At 38.2% G+C, this 21,154-nt stretch overlaps 1 protein-coding gene across 1 annotated transcript in view; it reads right to left on the bottom strand.

Annotated features, from left to right (window-relative positions):
• Positions 1-21,154, bottom strand: part of EQTN (equatorin) — a gene marked incomplete at its 5' end in the record, with an annotated part of 367,375 nt that overhangs the window by 92,009 nt on the left and 254,212 nt on the right. The gene's annotated exons all lie outside the window — the stretch shown is intronic.

Raw genomic sequence — 21,154 nt, 5'->3', positions numbered from 1 at the left:
TATTTTCTTCTTCCACTTCATGTGGTGGTTCAGCCATAGGCTGCTCAGGTAAGGGCGTCATCTCAGGCCCTGAAAAAAAGTATGACCAGAGATCAGAAATATGTTGATTTCTTTGATTATTTTCTTTTACTAACTGCATTTTTTCACAAAGGATTTCAGTCAGAGATTTAAAATCTAAGTTATACCATATTTCCAACAATAAACTTTATACCATCCTATAGGAAATTGCCACGGATTGTTGGAGAGGGTGTGGAGAAAAGGGAATCCTCCTACACTCTTGTTGGGATGTAAAATTGGTGAAACTGCTATGGGGAACAGTATGCAGGTTCCTCTAAAAACTAAAAATAGAGTTGCCATATGATCCAGCAATCCCACTCCTGGGCATATACCAAGACAAAACTATAATTCAAAAAGATGAATGCACCCCTACGTTCACAGCAGCACTCTTTACAAAAGCCAAGACGTGGAAACAACCTAAATGTCCACTGACATATGAATGGATAAAGAAAATGTGGTATATATATACACAATAGAATATTACTCAGCCATAAAAAGCATGAAATAATGTCATCTGCAGCAACATGGATGGACCTAGAGATTATCATACTAAGTGAAGTAAGTCAGACACAGAAGGACAAGTACCAGATGATATCACTTACATGTGCAATCTAAAATACGCCACAAATGAACATATCTACGAAAGAGAAACAGACTCACAGACATAGAGAACACACTGTGGTTGCGAAGGGGGTGGAGAGGGAAGGATTGGGAGTTTGGGATTAGCAGATGCAAACTAGTGTATATAGGATGGATAAACAAGGTCCTACTGTATAGCACAGGGAACTATATTTAAGATCCTATGATAAACCATAATGGAAAAGAATTTTCAATTCTTTCCAAAAAGAATATATATGTGTACAACTGAGTCACGTTGCTGTACAGGAGAAATTAACACTGCATTGTAAATCAACTATGCTTCAATAAAATGTTTTAAAAAATTGCTACGGACCAATTTTCTAGGATAATGGATCATGTTTCTTATCTGCTATTTTGATGAAAGTTTTAAATGCTCACCTTCATCGGTGGGATCCGTACCACTAATCTCTGGGTGAAAAACCCACATAAAAAAATAAACAATATAAAAATCATTGGAAAACTGACATGATTCACCCAGTGATCTACTGTGTCTCAGAGTTTCCTTTCTTTGCCCAGCAGGTCCTGTAAGTAGCAGGGACATTAGCATGTCACTGCCAAATGGAGATCAGAATGCTGGGGATGAATTTCCAAGAGCTTTGTGACTCAGTCTGATGTCTTTATCTTTGGTATAACAACAGTTTTTAGGTGTCTTTTCATAAACCACTATCAGATTTTCTTTGAAAATTAAGGGTTATGTTTTCATGAGGTAATGTAAATTTTTGGTTCCTAGATTTTAAAGAACAATTAATATTGCCGATTGAAAGATGGGAACAGACCTTTTTGGTTTTGAAAGCATGTACAATACCGTATGTTCTTTTGGATGAGCACAAGATATCTCCTAAAAAGCTAATCAGACACCAAAATTCAATCCAAGTGCCCTGCAAATTCTGGTTCATGGGCTATCTTAACTGTAAAACTTTTTTTTTTTTTTTTTTTTTTGGCGGTACGCAGGCCTCTCACTGCTGTGGACTCTCCTGTTGCGGAGCACAGACTCTGGACGCGCAGGCTCAGCGGCCATGGCTTACGGGCCCAGCCGCTCCGCGGCATGTGTGATCTTCCCGGACCGGGGCATGAATACGCATCCACTGCATCGGCAGGCGGACTCTCAACCACTGGCGCCACCAGGGAAACCCTATATTTAATTTTTAACAAGAGTTTCTTACGAATTTTTCACATTGTAGAATGGTGGACCTTGTAAGAACATGGAAACAAAGCCCATACGATGAATGGTGAATAAACTGAAGTTCAGTGGACCTTCCAAACATCTCAAAGTCAGCTTGTTATGGGTTGAATTTTGTATGCCCCAAAAAGCTATGTTGACGTCTTAACCTTCAATACCTCAGAATGTGACCTAATTTGGAAGTTAAGTCATTGAACATTTAATTAGTTAAGACAAAGTCACATGCAAGTAGGTGGGCTCCTAATCCAAAGTGGTGTCCTTATTGAGATGAGGGAAATTTGTATATGGAAACACAGAAAGAACTTGTGAAGACAGATGCAGCGATTGGAGTTCTGCTGCTATAAGCCAAGGAACTCCTGGGGCTACCAGATGCTGGAAGATGCAAGGGAAGATAGTCTCCTAGAGGCTTTGCAGAGAGGCTGGCATGGCCAAAACTTTGATTTTGCATTTCTGGTTTCTGTGACAACGGAGAGAATAAATTTCTTTCGCTTTGAGCCCCAGTTTGTGGTACTTTGTTTCAAGAAGCCCTACAAAGCTGACACACACCTCCAAATAAAGTCTGGTTAACTCACCATAAAATTAGGTCAATTGTTACTAATGTGAATAAATAACCATACTACTAATGATAAACCCTATGTTAATTATAGGCAATTACCAAGAGAATCTTATTAAACTTCATAACACCTCATGAAAAAAGTTGTAGGAAACAAGGATTTCATCTCATACGCTGAAACGTCTACAAAGTAAGTTAAAATTTAAATAGGAAATAAAATGATAATAGGAGTTTTAGAGTTAAAACAAGTCAAACCAGTCTAATCAAAACTAAATCAAACCCGTCTAATCAGCTTTTGTATATGTATTGCTATTAACGTGAAAAGCTTACATTGTTTTCTATGTTTATAATAATTGCCAATTTTCGGATTAGCAGGAGTATACTCCTTATTTTCTTCTTCCACTTTAGGTGGTTGTTCAGCCACAGGCTGCCGAGGTAAGGGCGTCCTCTCGGGCCCTGAAAAAAAGTATGAACAGAGATCAGACATATGTCGATTTCTCTGACTATTTTCTTTCTCTAACTGCATTTTTTCACAAGGATTTTAGGCAGAGATTTAAAATCTAACTTTTACCATATTTCCAACAATAAACTTTATATCATCCTATAGGAAATTGCCACGGATTGTTGGAGAGGGTGTGGAGAAAAGGGAACCCTCCTACGCTGTTGGTGAGAATGTAAAATTGGTGAAACTGCTATGGAGAAAAGTATGGAGGTTCCTGTAAACACTAAAAATAGAGTTGCCATATGATCCAGCAATCCCACTCCTGGGCATAAACCAAGACAAAACTACAATTCAAAAAATGAATGCATCCCTATGTTCACAGCACCACTATTTACAACAGCCAAGACATGTAAACAACCGAAATGTCCACTGACATATGAATGGATAAAGAAGATGTGGTCTATATATACAATAGAATATTACTCAGCCATAAAAAAGCATGAAATAATGTCATCTGCAGCAACATGGATGGACCTAGAGATTATCATACTAAGTGAAGTAAGTCAGACAGAGAAAGACAAGTACCAGATGATATTACTTACATGTGCAATCTAAAATACGCCACAAATGAACATATCTACGAAACAGAAACAGACTCACAGACATAGAGAACACACTGTGGTTGGCAAGGGTGTGGAGAGGGAAGGATTGGGAGTTTGGGATTAGCAGATGCAAACTAGTGTACATAGGATGGATAAACAACAAGGTCCTACTGTATAGCACAGGGAACTATATTTAAGATCCTATGATAAACCATAATGGAAAAGAATTTTAATGGAAAAGAATGTTCCATTCTTTCCAAAAAGAATATATATGTGTACAACTGAGTCACTTTGCTGTACAGCAGAAATTAACACCGCATTGTAAATCAACTACACTTCAATAAAATGTTTTAAAAGACGGCTACGGACCAATTGTATAGGATAATGGATCATGTTTCTTGTCTGCTATTTTGATGAAAGTTTTAAATGCTCACCTTCATCGGTGGGATCCGTACCACTAATCTCTGGGTGAAAAACCCCACATAAAAAAATAAACAATATAAAAATCACTGGAAAAATGACATGATTTACCCAGTGATCTACTGTGTCTCAGAGTTTCCTTTCCTTGCCCAGCAGGTCCTGTAAGTAGCAGGGACATTAGGATGGCACTGCCCAATGGAGATAAAAATGCTGGGGATGAATTTCCAGAAGCTTTGTGACTCAGTCTGATGTCTTTATCTTTGGTCCTACAATAGTTCTTAGGAGTTCTTTTTTAAATTTTTTAATAAACCACTATCAGAATTTCTTTGAAAATTAAGAACTATGTTTTCATGGGTAATGTAAATTTTTGGTTCCTGGATTTTAAAGAACAATTAATATTCCTGATAGAAAGATGAGAACAGACCTTTTTGGTTTTCAAAGCATTTACAATACCGTATGTTCTTCTGGATAACCACAAAGTATCTCCTAAAAAACTAATCGGACACCAAAATTCAATCCAAATGCCCTGCAAATTCTGGTTCATGGGCTATCTTAAGTGTAATTCTTTTCTTTTTATTTTCTTGCGGTACGCGGGCCTCTCACTGCTGTGGCCTCTCCCGTTGCGGAGCACAGGCTGCGGATGCGCAGGCTCAGCGGCCATGCCTTACTGGCCCAGCCGCTCCGCGGCACGTGTTATCTTCCCGGACCGGGGCACGGACCCACGTCCCCTGCATCGCCAGGCGGACTCTCAACCACTGCGCCACCAGGGAAACCCTATATTTAATTTTTAACAAGAGTTTCTTATGAATTTTTCACATTGTAGAATGGTGGACCTTGTAAGCACATGGAAAGAAAGCCAATACGATGAATGGTGAATAAACTGAAGTTCAGTGGACCTTCCAAACATCTCAAAGTCATCTTGTTACGGGTTGAATTTTGTTTGCCCCAAAAAGCTATGTTGAAGTCTTAACCTTCAGTACCTCAGAATGTGACCTAATTTGGAACTTAAGTCATTGAACATTTAATTAGTGAAGACAAAGTCACATGCGAGTAGGTGGGCTCCTAATCCAAAACGGTGTCCTTATTGAGAAGAGGGAAACTTGGATATGGAAACACAGAAAGAACTTGTGAAGACAGATGCAGCGGTTGGAGTTCTGCTGCTATAAGCCAAGGAACTCCTGAGGCTACCAGATGCTGGAAGATGCAAGGGAAGATAGTCTCCTAGAGGCTTTGGAGAGAGGCTGGCATGGCCAAAACTTTGATTTTGCATTTCTGGTTTCTGTGACAACTGAGAGAATAAATTTCTTTCGCTTTGAGCCCCAGTTTGTGGTACTTTGTTTCAAGAAGCACTACAAAGCTGACACACACCTCCAAATAAATTTTGCTTAACTCACCATAAAATAAGGACAATGGTTACTAATGTGAATAAATAACCATACTACTAATGATAAACCCTATGTTAGTAATTACCAAGAGAATCTTATGAAACTTCATAACACTGCATGGAAAATGTTGTAGGAAATATGGATTTCATCTCATACGTTAAAACGTCTACAAAGTAAGTTAAATTTAAGTAGGAAATAAAATGATAATAGGAGTTTTAGATTTAAAATAAATCAAACCAGTCTAATCAAAACTAAATCAAACCAGTCTAATCAGCTGTTGTATATGTATTGCTATTAACTTGAAAAGCTTACATTTTTCCTTAGCTGTATAAAAATTGCCAGTTTTCTCATTAGCAGGAGTATACTCCTTATTTTCTTCTTCCACTTCATGTGGTGGTTCAGCCATAGGCTGCTCAGGTAAGGGCGTCATCTCAGGCCCTGAAAAAAAGTATGACCAGAGATCAGAAATATGTTGATTTCTTTGATTATTTTCTTTTACTAACTGCATTTTTTCACAAAGGATTTCAGTCAGAGATTTAAAATCTAAGTTATACCATATTTCCAACAATAAACTTTATACCATCCTATAGGAAATTGCCACGGATTGTTGGAGAGGGTGTGGAGAAAAGGGAATCCTCCTACACTCTTGTTGGGATGTAAAATTGGTGAAACTGCTATGGGGAACAGTATGCAGGTTCCTCTAAAAACTAAAAATAGAGTTGCCATATGATCCAGCAATCCCACTCCTGGGCATATACCAAGACAAAACTATAATTCAAAAAGATGAATGCACCCCTACGTTCACAGCAGCACTCTTTACAAAAGCCAAGACGTGGAAACAACCTAAATGTCCACTGACATATGAATGGATAAAGAAAATGTGGTATATATATACACAATAGAATATTACTCAGCCATAAAAAGCATGAAATAATGTCATCTGCAGCAACATGGATGGACCTAGAGATTATCATACTAAGTGAAGTAAGTCAGACACAGAAGGACAAGTACCAGATGATATCACTTACATGTGCAATCTAAAATACGCCACAAATGAACATATCTACGAAAGAGAAACAGACTCACAGACATAGAGAACACACTGTGGTTGCGAAGGGGGTGGAGAGGGAAGGATTGGGAGTTTGGGATTAGCAGATGCAAACTAGTGTATATAGGATGGATAAACAAGGTCCTACTGTATAGCACAGGGAACTATATTTAAGATCCTATGATAAACCATAATGGAAAAGAATTTTCAATTCTTTCCAAAAAGAATATATACGTGTACAACTGAGTCACGTTGCTGTACAGGAGAAATTAACACTGCATTGTAAATCAACTATGCTTCAATAAAATGTTTTAAAAAATTGCTACGGACCAATTTTCTAGGATAATGGATCATGTTTCTTATCTGCTATTTTGATGAAAGTTTTAAATGCTCACCTTCATCGGTGGGATCCGTACCACTAATCTCTGGGTGAAAAACCCACATAAAAAAATAAACAATATAAAAATCATTGGAAAAATGACATGATTCACCCAGTGATCTACTGTGTCTCAGAGTTTCCTTTCTTTGCCCAGCAGGTCCTGTAAGTAGCAGGGACATTAGCATGTCACTGCCAAATGGAGATCAGAATGCTGGGGATGAATTTCCAAGAGCTTTGTGACTCAGTCTGATGTCTTTATCTTTGGTATAACAACAGTTTTTAGGTGTCTTTTCATAAACCACTATCAGATTTTCTTTGAAAATTAAGGGTTATGTTTTCATGAGGTAATGTAAATTTTTGGTTCCTAGATTTTAAAGAACAATTAATATTGCCGATTGAAAGATGGGAACAGACCTTTTTGGTTTTGAAAGCATGTACAATACCGTATGTTCTTTTGGATGAGCACAAGATATCTCCTAAAAAGCTAATCAGACACCAAAATTCAATCCAAGTGCCCTGCAAATTCTGGTTCATGGGCTATCTTAACTGTAAAACTTTTTTTTTTTTTTTTTTTTTTGGCGGTACGCAGGCCTCTCACTGCTGTGGACTCTCCTGTTGCGGAGCACAGACTCTGGACGCGCAGGCTCAGCGGCCATGGCTTACGGGCCCAGCCGCTCCGCGGCATGTGTGATCTTCCCGGACCGGGGCATGAATACGCATCCACTGCATCGGCAGGCGGACTCTCAACCACTGGCGCCACCAGGGAAACCCTATATTTAATTTTTAACAAGAGTTTCTTACGAATTTTTCACATTGTAGAATGGTGGACCTTGTAAGAACATGGAAACAAAGCCCATACGATGAATGGTGAATAAACTGAAGTTCAGTGGACCTTCCAAACATCTCAAAGTCAGCTTGTTATGGGTTGAATTTTGTATGCCCCAAAAAGCTATGTTGACGTCTTAACCTTCAATACCTCAGAATGTGACCTAATTTGGAAGTTAAGTCATTGAACATTTAATTAGTTAAGACAAAGTCACATGCAAGTAGGTGGGCTCCTAATCCAAAGCGGTGTCCTTATTGAGATGAGGGAAATTTGTATATGGAAACACAGAAAGAACTTGTGAAGACAGATGCAGCGATTGGAGTTCTGCTGCTATAAGCCAAGGAACTCCTGGGGCTACCAGATGCTGGAAGATGCAAGGGAAGATAGTCTCCTAGAGGCTTTGCAGAGAGGCTGGCATGGCCAAAACTTTGATTTTGCATTTCTGGTTTCTGTGACAACGGAGAGAATAAATTTCTTTCGCTTTGAGCCCCAGTTTGTGGTACTTTGTTTCAAGAAGCCCTACAAAGCTGACACACACCTCCAAATAAAGTCTGGTTAACTCACCATAAAATTAGGTCAATTGTTACTAATGTGAATAAATAACCATACTACTAATGATAAACCCTATGTTAATTATAGGCAATTACCAAGAGAATCTTATTAAACTTCATAACACCTCATGAAAAAAGTTGTAGGAAACAAGGATTTCATCTCATACGCTGAAACGTCTACAAAGTAAGTTAAAATTTAAATAGGAAATAAAATGATAATAGGAGTTTTAGAGTTAAAACAAGTCAAACCAGTCTAATCAAAACTAAATCAAACCCGTCTAATCAGCTTTTGTATATGTATTGCTATTAACGTGAAAAGCTTACATTGTTTTCTATGTTTATAATAATTGCCAATTTTCGGATTAGCAGGAGTATACTCCTTATTTTCTTCTTCCACTTTAGGTGGTTGTTCAGCCACAGGCTGCCGAGGTAAGGGCGTCCTCTCGGGCCCTGAAAAAAAGTATGAACAGAGATCAGACATATGTCGATTTCTCTGACTATTTTCTTTCTCTAACTGCATTTTTTCACAAGGATTTTAGGCAGAGATTTAAAATCTAACTTTTACCATATTTCCAACAATAAACTTTATATCATCCTATAGGAAATTGCCACGGATTGTTGGAGAGGGTGTGGAGAAAAGGGAACCCTCCTACGCTGTTGGTGAGAATGTAAAATTGGTGAAACTGCTATGGAGAAAAGTATGGAGGTTCCTGTAAACACTAAAAATAGAGTTGCCATATGATCCAGCAATCCCACTCCTGGGCATAAACCAAGACAAAACTACAATTCAAAAAATGAATGCATCCCTATGTTCACAGCACCACTATTTACAACAGCCAAGACATGTAAACAACCGAAATGTCCACTGACATATGAATGGATAAAGAAGATGTGGTCTATATATACAATAGAATATTACTCAGCCATAAAAAAGCATGAAATAATGTCATCTGCAGCAACATGGATGGACCTAGAGATTATCATACTAAGTGAAGTAAGTCAGACAGAGAAAGACAAGTACCAGATGATATTACTTACATGTGCAATCTAAAATACGCCACAAATGAACATATCTACGAAACAGAAACAGACTCACAGACATAGAGAACACACTGTGGTTGGCAAGGGTGTGGAGAGGGAAGGATTGGGAGTTTGGGATTAGCAGATGCAAACTAGTGTACATAGGATGGATAAACAACAAGGTCCTACTGTATAGCACAGGGAACTATATTTAAGATCCTATGATAAACCATAATGGAAAAGAATTTTAATGGAAAAGAATGTTCCATTCTTTCCAAAAAGAATATATATGTGTACAACTGAGTCACTTTGCTGTACAGCAGAAATTAACACCGCATTGTAAATCAACTACACTTCAATAAAATGTTTTAAAAGACGGCTACGGACCAATTGTATAGGATAATGGATCATGTTTCTTGTCTGCTATTTTGATGAAAGTTTTAAATGCTCACCTTCATCGGTGGGATCCGTACCACTAATCTCTGGGTGAAAAACCCCACATAAAAAAATAAACAATATAAAAATCACTGGAAAAATGACATGATTTACCCAGTGATCTACTGTGTCTCAGAGTTTCCTTTCCTTGCCCAGCAGGTCCTGTAAGTAGCAGGGACATTAGGATGGCACTGCCCAATGGAGATAAAAATGCTGGGGATGAATTTCCAGAAGCTTTGTGACTCAGTCTGATGTCTTTATCTTTGGTCCTACAATAGTTCTTAGGAGTTCTTTTTTAAATTTTTTAATAAACCACTATCAGAATTTCTTTGAAAATTAAGAACTATGTTTTCATGGGTAATGTAAATTTTTGGTTCCTGGATTTTAAAGAACAATTAATATTCCTGATAGAAAGATGAGAACAGACCTTTTTGGTTTTCAAAGCATTTACAATACCGTATGTTCTTCTGGATAACCACAAAGTATCTCCTAAAAAACTAATCGGACACCAAAATTCAATCCAAATGCCCTGCAAATTCTAGTTCATGGGCTATCTTAAGTGTAATTCTTTTCTTTTTATTTTCTTGCGGTACGCGGGCCTCTCACTGCTGTGGCCTCTCCCGTTGCGGAGCACAGGCTGCGGATGCGCAGGCTCAGCGGCCATGCCTTACTGGCCCAGCCGCTCCGCGGCACGTGTTATCTTCCCGGACCGGGGCACGGACCCACGTCCCCTGCATCGCCAGGCGGACTCTCAACCACTGCGCCACCAGGGAAACCCTATATTTAATTTTTAACAAGAGTTTCTTATGAATTTTTCACATTGTAGAATGGTGGACCTTGTAAGCACATGGAAAGAAAGCCAATACGATGAATGGTGAATAAACTGAAGTTCAGTGGACCTTCCAAACATCTCAAAGTCATCTTGTTACGGGTTGAATTTTGTTTGCCCCAAAAAGCTATGTTGAAGTCTTAACCTTCAGTACCTCAGAATGTGACCTAATTTGGAACTTAAGTCATTGAACATTTAATTAGTGAAGACAAAGTCACATGCGAGTAGGTGGGCTCCTAATCCAAAACGGTGTCCTTATTGAGAAGAGGGAAACTTGGATATGGAAACACAGAAAGAACTTGTGAAGACAGATGCAGCGGTTGGAGTTCTGCTGCTATAAGCCAAGGAACTCCTGAGGCTACCAGATGCTGGAAGATGCAAGGGAAGATAGTCTCCTAGAGGCTTTGGAGAGAGGCTGGCATGGCCAAAACTTTGATTTTGCATTTCTGGTTTCTGTGACAACTGAGAGAATAAATTTCTTTCGCTTTGAGCCCCAGTTTGTGGTACTTTGTTTCAAGAAGCACTACAAAGCTGACACACACCTCCAAATAAATTTTGCTTAACTCACCATAAAATAAGGACAATGGTTACTAATGTGAATAAATAACCATACTACTAATGATAAACCCTATGTTAGTAATTACCAAGAGAATCTTATGAAACTTCATAACACTGCATGGAAAATGTTGTAGGAAATATGGATTTCATCTCATACGTTAAAACGTCTACAAAGTAAGTTAAATTTAAGTAGGAAATAAAATGATAATAGGAGTTTTAGATTTAAAATAAATCAAACCAGTCTAATCAAAACTAAATCAAACCAGTCTAATCAGCTGTTGTATATGTATTGCTATTAACTTGAAAAGCTTACATTTTTCCTTAGCTGTATAAAAATTGCCAGTTTTCTCATTAGCAGGAGTATACTCCTTATTTTCTTCTTCCACTTCATGTGGTGGTTCAGCCATAGGCTGCTCAGGTAAGGGCGTCATCTCAGGCCCTGAAAAAAAGTATGACCAGAGATCAGAAATATGTTGATTTCTTTGATTATTTTCTTTTACTAACTGCATTTTTTCACAAAGGATTTCAGTCAGAGATTTAAAATCTAAGTTATACCATATTTCCAACAATAAACTTTATACCATCCTATAGGAAATTGCCACGGATTGTTGGAGAGGGTGTGGAGAAAAGGGAATCCTCCTACACTCTTGTTGGGATGTAAAATTGGTGAAACTGCTATGGGGAACAGTATGCAGGTTCCTCTAAAAACTAAAAATAGAGTTGCCATATGATCCAGCAATCCCACTCCTGGGCATATACCAAGACAAAACTATAATTCAAAAAGATGAATGCACCCCTACGTTCACAGCAGCACTCTTTACAAAAGCCAAGACGTGGAAACAACCTAAATGTCCACTGACATATGAATGGATAAAGAAAATGTGGTATATATATACACAATAGAATATTACTCAGCCATAAAAAGCATGAAATAATGTCATCTGCAGCAACATGGATGGACCTAGAGATTATCATACTAAGTGAAGTAAGTCAGACACAGAAGGACAAGTACCAGATGATATCACTTACATGTGCAATCTAAAATACGCCACAAATGAACATATCTACGAAAGAGAAACAGACTCACAGACATAGAGAACACACTGTGGTTGCGAAGGGGGTGGAGAGGGAAGGATTGGGAGTTTGGGATTAGCAGATGCAAACTAGTGTATATAGGATGGATAAACAAGGTCCTACTGTATAGCACAGGGAACTATATTTAAGATCCTATGATAAACCATAATGGAAAAGAATTTTCAATTCTTTCCAAAAAGAATATATACGTGTACAACTGAGTCACGTTGCTGTACAGGAGAAATTAACACTGCATTGTAAATCAACTATGCTTCAATAAAATGTTTTAAAAAATTGCTACGGACCAATTTTCTAGGATAATGGATCATGTTTCTTATCTGCTATTTTGATGAAAGTTTTAAATGCTCACCTTCATCGGTGGGATCCGTACCACTAATCTCTGGGTGAAAAACCCACATAAAAAAATAAACAATATAAAAATCATTGGAAAAATGACATGATTCACCCAGTGATCTACTGTGTCTCAGAGTTTCCTTTCTTTGCCCAGCAGGTCCTGTAAGTAGCAGGGACATTAGCATGTCACTGCCAAATGGAGATCAGAATGCTGGGGATGAATTTCCAAGAGCTTTGTGACTCAGTCTGATGTCTTTATCTTTGGTATAACAACAGTTTTTAGGTGTCTTTTCATAAACCACTATCAGATTTTCTTTGAAAATTAAGGGTTATGTTTTCATGAGGTAATGTAAATTTTTGGTTCCTAGATTTTAAAGAACAATTAATATTGCCGATTGAAAGATGGGAACAGACCTTTTTGGTTTTGAAAGCATGTACAATACCGTATGTTCTTTTGGATGAGCACAAGATATCTCCTAAAAAACTAATCAGACACCAAAATTCAATCCAAGTGCCCTGCAAATTCTGGTTCATGGGCTATCTTAACTGTAAAACTTTTTTTTTTTTTTTTTTTTTTTGGCGGTACGCAGGCCTCTCACTGCTGTGGACTCTCCTGTTGCGGAGCACAGACTCTGGACGCGCAGGCTCAGCGGCCATGGCTTACGGGCCCAGCCGCTCCGCGGCATGTGTGATCTTCCCGGACCGGGGCATGAATACGCATCCACTGCATCGGCAGGCGGACTCTCAACCACTGGCGCCACCAGGGAAACCCTATATTTAATTTTTAACAAGAGTTTCTTACGAATTTTTCACATTGTAGAATGGTGGACCTTGTAAGAACATGGAAACAAAGCCCATACGATGAATGGTGAATAAACTGAAGTTCAGTGGACCTTCCAAACATCTCAAAGTCAGCTTGTTATGGGTTGAATTTTGTATGCCCCAAAAAGCTATGTTGACGTCTTAACCTTCAATACCTCAGAATGTGACCTAATTTGGAAGTTAAGTCATTGAACATTTAATTAGTTAAGACAAAGTCACATGCAAGTAGGTGGGCTCCTAATCCAAAGCGGTGTCCTTATTGAGATGAGGGAAATTTGTATATGGAAACACAGAAAGAACTTGTGAAGACAGATGCAGCGATTGGAGTTCTGCTGCTATAAGCCAAGGAACTCCTGGGGCTACCAGATGCTGGAAGATGCAAGGGAAGATAGTCTCCTAGAGGCTTTGCAGAGAGGCTGGCATGGCCAAAACTTTGATTTTGCATTTCTGGTTTCTGTGACAACGGAGAGAATAAATTTCTTTCGCTTTGAGCCCCAGTTTGTGGTACTTTGTTTCAAGAAGCCCTACAAAGCTGACACACACCTCCAAATAAAGTCTGGTTAACTCACCATAAAATTAGGTCAATTGTTACTAATGTGAATAAATAACCATACTACTAATGATAAACCCTATGTTAATTATAGGCAATTACCAAGAGAATCTTATTAAACTTCATAACACCTCATGAAAAAAGTTGTAGGAAACAAGGATTTCATCTCATACGCTGAAACGTCTACAAAGTAAGTTAAAATTTAAATAGGAAATAAAATGATAATAGGAGTTTTAGAGTTAAAACAAGTCAAACCAGTCTAATCAAAACTAAATCAAACCCGTCTAATCAGCTTTTGTATATGTATTGCTATTAACGTGAAAAGCTTACATTGTTTTCTATGTTTATAATAATTGCCAATTTTCGGATTAGCAGGAGTATACTCCTTATTTTCTTCTTCCACTTTAGGTGGTTGTTCAGCCACAGGCTGCCGAGGTAAGGGCGTCCTCTCGGGCCCTGAAAAAAAGTATGAACAGAGATCAGACATATGTCGATTTCTCTGACTATTTTCTTTCTCTAACTGCATTTTTTCACAAGGATTTTAGGCAGAGATTTAAAATCTAACTTTTACCATATTTCCAACAATAAACTTTATATCATCCTATAGGAAATTGCCACGGATTGTTGGAGAGGGTGTGGAGAAAAGGGAACCCTCCTACGCTGTTGGTGAGAATGTAAAATTGGTGAAACTGCTATGGAGAAAAGTATGGAGGTTCCTGTAAACACTAAAAATAGAGTTGCCATATGATCCAGCAATCCCACTCCTGGGCATAAACCAAGACAAAACTACAATTCAAAAAATGAATGCATCCCTATGTTCACAGCACCACTATTTACAACAGCCAAGACATGTAAACAACCGAAATGTCCACTGACATATGAATGGATAAAGAAGATGTGGTCTATATATACAATAGAATATTACTCAGCCATAAAAAAGCATGAAATAATGTCATCTGCAGCAACATGGATGGACCTAGAGATTATCATACTAAGTGAAGTAAGTCAGACAGAGAAAGACAAGTACCAGATGATATTACTTACATGTGCAATCTAAAATACGCCACAAATGAACATATCTACGAAACAGAAACAGACTCACAGACATAGAGAACACACTGTGGTTGGCAAGGGTGTGGAGAGGGAAGGATTGGGAGTTTGGGATTAGCAGATGCAAACTAGTGTACATAGGATGGATAAACAACAAGGTCCTACTGTATAGCACAGGGAACTATATTTAAGATCCTATGATAAACCATAATGGAAAAGAATTTTAATGGAAAAGAATGTTCCATTCTTTCCAAAAAGAATATATATGTGTACAACTGAGTCACTTTGCTGTACAGCAGAAATTAACACCGCATTGTAAATCAACTACACTTCAATAAAATGTTTTAAAAGACGGCTACGGACCAATTGTATAGGATAATGGATCATGTTTCTTGTCTGCTATTTTGATGAAAGTTTTAAATGCTCACCTTCATCGGTGGGATCCGTACCACTAATCTCTGGGTGAAAAACCCCACATAAAAAAATAAACAATATAAAAATCACTGGAAAAATGACATGATTTACCCAGTGATCTACTGTGTCTCAGAGTTTCCTTTCCTTGCCCAGCAGGTCCTGTAAGTAGCAGGGACATTAGGATGGCACTGCCCAATGGAGATAAAAATGCTGGGGATGAATTTCCAGAAGCTTTGTGACTCAGTCTGATGTCTTTATCTTTGGTCCTACAATAGTTCTTAGGAGTTCTTTTTTAAATTTTTTAATAAACCACTATCAGAATTTCTTTGAAAATTAAGAACTATGTTTTCATGGGTAATGTAAATTTTTGGTTCCTGGATTTTAAAGAACAATTAATATTCCTGATAGAAAGATGAGAACAGACCTTTTTGGTTTTCAAAGCATTTACAATACCGTATGTTCTTCTGGATAACCACAAAGTATCTCCTAAAAAACTAATCGGACACCAAAATTCAATCCAAATGCCCTGCAAATTCTGGTTCATGGGCTATCTTAAGTGTAATTCTTTTCTTTTTATTTTCTTGCGGTACGCGGGCCTCTCACTGCTGTGGCCTCTCCCGTTGCGGAGCACAGGCTGCGGATGCGCAGGCTCAGCGGCCATGCCTTACTGGCCCAGCCGCTCCGCGGCACGTGTTATCTTCCCGGACCGGGGCACGGACCCACGTCCCCTGCATCGCCAGGCGGACTCTCAACCACTGCGCCACCAGGGAAACCCTATATTTAATTTTTAACAAGAGTTTCTTATGAATTTTTCACATTGTAGAATGGTGGACCTTGTAAGCACATGGAAAGAAAGCCAATACGATGAATGGTGAATAAACTGAAGTTCAGTGGACCTTCCAAACATCTCAAAGTCATCTTGTTACGGGTTGAATTTTGTTTGCCCCAAAAAGCTATGTTGAAGTCTTAACCTTCAGTACCTCAGAATGTGACCTAATTTGGAACTTAAGTCATTGAACATTTAATTAGTGAAGACAAAGTCACATGCGAGTAGGTGGGCTCCTAATCCAAAACGGTGTCCTTATTGAGAAGAGGGAAACTTGGATATGGAAACACAGAAAGAACTTGTGAAGACAGATGCAGCGGTTGGAGTTCTGCTGCTATAAGCCAAGGAACTCCTGAGGCTACCAGATGCTGGAAGATGCAAGGGAAGATAGTCTCCTAGAGGCTTTGGAGAGAGGCTGGCATGGCCAAAACTTTGATTTTGCATTTCTGGTTTCTGTGACAACTGAGAGAATAAATTTCTTTCGCTTTGAGCCCCAGTTTGTGGTACTTTGTTTCAAGAAGCACTACAAAGCTGACACACACCTCCAAATAAATTTTGCTTAACTCACCATAAAATAAGGACAATGGTTACTAATGTGAATAAATAACCATACTACTAATGATAAACCCTATGTTAGTAATTACCAAGAGAATCTTATGAAACTTCATAACACTGCATGGAAAATGTTGTAGGAAATATGGATTTCATCTCATACGTTAAAACGTCTACAAAGTAAGTTAAATTTAAGTAGGAAATAAAATGATAATAGGAGTTTTAGATTTAAAATAAATCAAACCAGTCTAATCAAAACTAAATCAAACCAGTCTAATCAGCTGTTGTATATGTATTGCTATTAACTTGAAAAGCTTACATTTTTCCTTAGCTGTATAAAAATTGCCAGTTTTCTCATTAGCAGGAGTATACTCCTTATTTTCTTCTTCCACTTCATGTGGTGGTTCAGCCATAGGCTGCTCAGGTAAGGGCGTCATCTCAGGCCCTGAAAAAAAGTATGACCAGAGATCAGAAATATGTTGATTTCTTTGATTATTTTCTTTTACTAACTGCATTTTTTCACAAAGGATTTCAGTCAGAGATTTAAAATCTAAGTTATACCATATTTCCAACAATAAACTTTATACCATCCTATAGGAAATTGCCACGGATTGTTGGAGAGGGTGTGGAGAAAAGGGAATCCTCCTACACTCTTGTTGGGATGTAAAATTGGTGAAACTGCTATGGGGAACAGTATGCAGGTTCCTCTAAAAACTAAAAATAGAGTTGCCATATGATCCAGCAATCCCACTCCTGGGCATATACCAAGACAAAACTATAATTCAAAAAGATGAATGCACCCCTACGTTCACAGCAGCACTCTTTACAAAAGCCAAGACGTGGAAACAACCTAAATGTCCACTGACATATGAATGGATAAAGAAAATGTGGTATATATATACACAATAGAATATTACTCAGCCATAAAAAGCATGAAATAATGTCATCTGCAGCAACATGGATGGACCTAGAGATTATCATACTAAGTGAAGTAAGTCAGACACAGAAGGACAAGTACCAGATGATATCACTTACATGTGCAATCTAAAATACGCCACAAATGAACATATCTACGAAAGAGAAACAGACTCACAGACATAGAGAACACACTGTGGTTGCGAAGGGGGTGGAGAGGGAAGGATTGGGAGTTTGGGATTAGCAGATGCAAACTAGTGTATATAGGATGGATAAACAAGGTCCTACTGTATAGCACAGGGAACTATATTTAAGATCCTATGATAAACCATAATGGAAAAGAATTTTCAATTCTTTCCAAAAAGAATATATACGTGTACAACTGAGTCACGTTGCTGTACAGGAGAAATTAACACTGCATTGTAAATCAACTATGCTTCAATAAAATGTTTTAAAAAATTGCTACGGACCAATTTTCTAGGATAATGGATCATGTTTCTTATCTGCTATTTTGATGAAAGTTTTAAATGCTCACCTTCATCGGTGGGATCCGTACCACTAATCTCTGGGTGAAAAACCCACATAAAAAAATAAACAATATAAAAATCATTGGAAAAATGACATGATTCACCCAGTGATCTACTGTGTCTCAGAGTTTCCTTTCTTTGCCCAGCAGGTCCTGTAAGTAGCAGGGACATTAGCATGTCACTGCCAAATGGAGATCAGAATGCTGGGGATGAATTTCCAAGAGCTTTGTGACTCAGTCTGATGTCTTTATCTTTGGTATAACAACAGTTTTTAGGTGTCTTTTCATAAACCACTATCAGATTTTCTTTGAAAATTAAGGGTTATGTTTTCATGAGGTAATGTAAATTTTTGGTTCCTAGATTTTAAAGAACAATTAATATTGCCGATTGAAAGATGGGAACAGACCTTTTTGGTTTTGAAAGCATGTACAATACCGTATGTTCTTTTGGATGAGCACAAGATATCTCCTAAAAAACTAATCAGACACCAAAATTCAATCCAAGTGCCCTGCAAATTCTGGTTCATGGGCTATCTTAACTGTAAAACTTTTTTTTTTTTTTTTTTTTTTTGGCGGTACGCAGGCCTCTCACTGCTGTGGACTCTCCTGTTGCGGAGCACAGACTCTGGACGCGCAGGCTCAGCGGCCATGGCTTACGGGCCCAGCCGCTCCGCGGCATGTGTGATCTTCCCGGACCGGGGCATGAATACGCATCCACTGCATCGGCAGGCGGACTCTCAACCACTGGCGCCACCAGGGAAACCCTATATTTAATTTTTAACAAGAGTTTCTTACGAATTTTTCACATTGTAGAATGGTGGACCTTGTAAGAACATGGAAACAAAGCCCATACGATGAATGGTGAATAAACTGAAGTTCAGTGGACCTTCCAAACATCTCAAAGTCAGCTTGTTATGGGTTGAATTTTGTATGCCCCAAAAAGCTATGTTGACGTCTTAACCTTCAATACCTCAGAATGTGACCTAATTTGGAAGTTAAGTCATTGAACATTTAATTAGTTAAGACAAAGTCACATGCAAGTAGGTGGGCTCCTAATCCAAAGCGGTGTCCTTATTGAGATGAGGGAAATTTGTATATGGAAACACAGAAAGAACTTGTGAAGACAGATGCAGCGATTGGAGTTCTGCTGCTATAAGCCAAGGAACTCCTGGGGCTACCAGATGCTGGAAGATGCAAGGGAAGATAGTCTCCTAGAGGCTTTGCAGAGAGGCTGGCATGGCCAAAACTTTGATTTTGCATTTCTGGTTTCTGTGACAACGGAGAGAATAAATTTCTTTCGCTTTGAGCCCCAGTTTGTGGTACTTTGTTTCAAGAAGCCCTACAAAGCTGACACACACCTCCAAATAAAGTCTGGTTAACTCACCATAAAATTAGGTCAATTGTTACTAATGTGAATAAATAACCATACTACTAATGATAAACCCTATGTTAATTATAGGCAATTACCAAGAGAATCTTATTAAACTTCATAACACCTCATGAAAAAAGTTGTAGGAAACAAGGATTTCATCTCATACGCTGAAACGTCTACAAAGTAAGTTAAAATTTAAATAGGAAATAAAATGATAATAGGAGTTTTAGAGTTAAAACAAGTCAAACCAGTCTAATCAAAACTAAATCAAACCCGTCTAATCAGCTTTTGTATATGTATTGCTATTAACGTGAAAAGCTTACATTGTTTTCTATGTTTATAATAATTGCCAATTTTCGGATTAGCAGGAGTATACTCCTTATTTTCTTCTTCCACTTTAGGTGGTTGTTCAGCCACAGGCTGCCGAGGTAAGGGCGTCCTCTCGGGCCCTGAAAAAAAGTATGAACAGAGATCAGACATATGTCGATTTCTCTGACTATTTTCTTTCTCTAACTGCATTTTTTCACAAGGATTTTAGGCAGAGATTTAAAATCTAACTTTTACCATATTTCCAACAATAAACTTTATATCATCCTATAGGAAATTGCCACGGATTGTTGGAGAGGGTGTGGAGAAAAGGGAACCCTCCTACGCTGTTGGTGAGAATGTAAAATTGGTGAAACTGCTATGGAGAAAAGTATGGAGGTTCCTGTAAACACTAAAAATAGAGTTGCCATATGATCCAGCAATCCCACTCCTGGGCATAAACCAAGACAAAACTACAATTCAAAAAATGAATGCATCCCTATGTTCACAGCACCACTATTTACAACAGCCAAGACATGTAAACAACCGAAATGTCCACTGACATATGAATGGATAAAGAAGATGTGGTCTATATATACAATAGAATATTACTCAGCCATAAAAAAGCATGAAATAATGTCATCTGCAGCAACATGGATGGACCTAGAGATTATCATACTAAGTGAAGTAAGTCAGACAGAGAAAGACAAGTACCAGATGATATTACTTACATGTGCAATCTAAAATACGCCACAAATGAACATATCTACGAAACAGAAACAGACTCACAGACATAGAGAACACACTGTGGTTGGCAAGGGTGTGGAGAGGGAAGGATTGGGAGTTTGGGATTAGCAGATGCAAACTAGTGTACATAGGATGGATAAACAACAAGGTCCTACTGTATAGCACAGGGAACTATATTTAAGATCCTATGATAAACCATAATGGAAAAGAATTTTAATGGAAAAGAATGTTCCATTCTTTCCAAAAAGAATATATATGTGTACAACTGAGTCACTTTGCTGTACAGCAGAAATTAACACCGCATTGTAAATCAACTACACTTCAATAAAATGTTTTAAAAGACGGCTACGGACCAATTGTATAGGATAATGGATCATGTTTCTTGTCTGCTATTTTGATGAAAGGTTTAAATGCTCACCTTCATCGGTGGGATCCGTACCACTAATCTCTGGGTGAAAAACCCCACATAAAAAAATAAACAATATAAAAATCACTGGAAAAATGACATGATTTACCCAGTGATCTACTGTGTCTCAGAGTTTCCTTTCCTTGCCCAGCAGGTCCTGTAAGTAGCAGGGACATTAGGATGGCACTGCCCAATGGAGATAAAAATGCTGGGGATGAATTTCCAGAAGCTTTGTGACTCAGTCTGATGTCTTTATCTTTGGTCCTACAATAGTTCTTAGGAGTTCTTTTTTAAATTTTTTAATAAACCACTATCA

This window comes from Mesoplodon mirus (genome assembly GCF_964341445.2).
Source record: "Mesoplodon mirus genome assembly, chromosome: 1".
Lineage (NCBI taxonomy): Eukaryota > Metazoa > Chordata > Mammalia > Artiodactyla > Ziphiidae > Mesoplodon > Mesoplodon mirus.
Note: the sequence above shows the minus strand (reverse complement) of the source record. Positions and strands in the feature narration are given on the sequence as shown.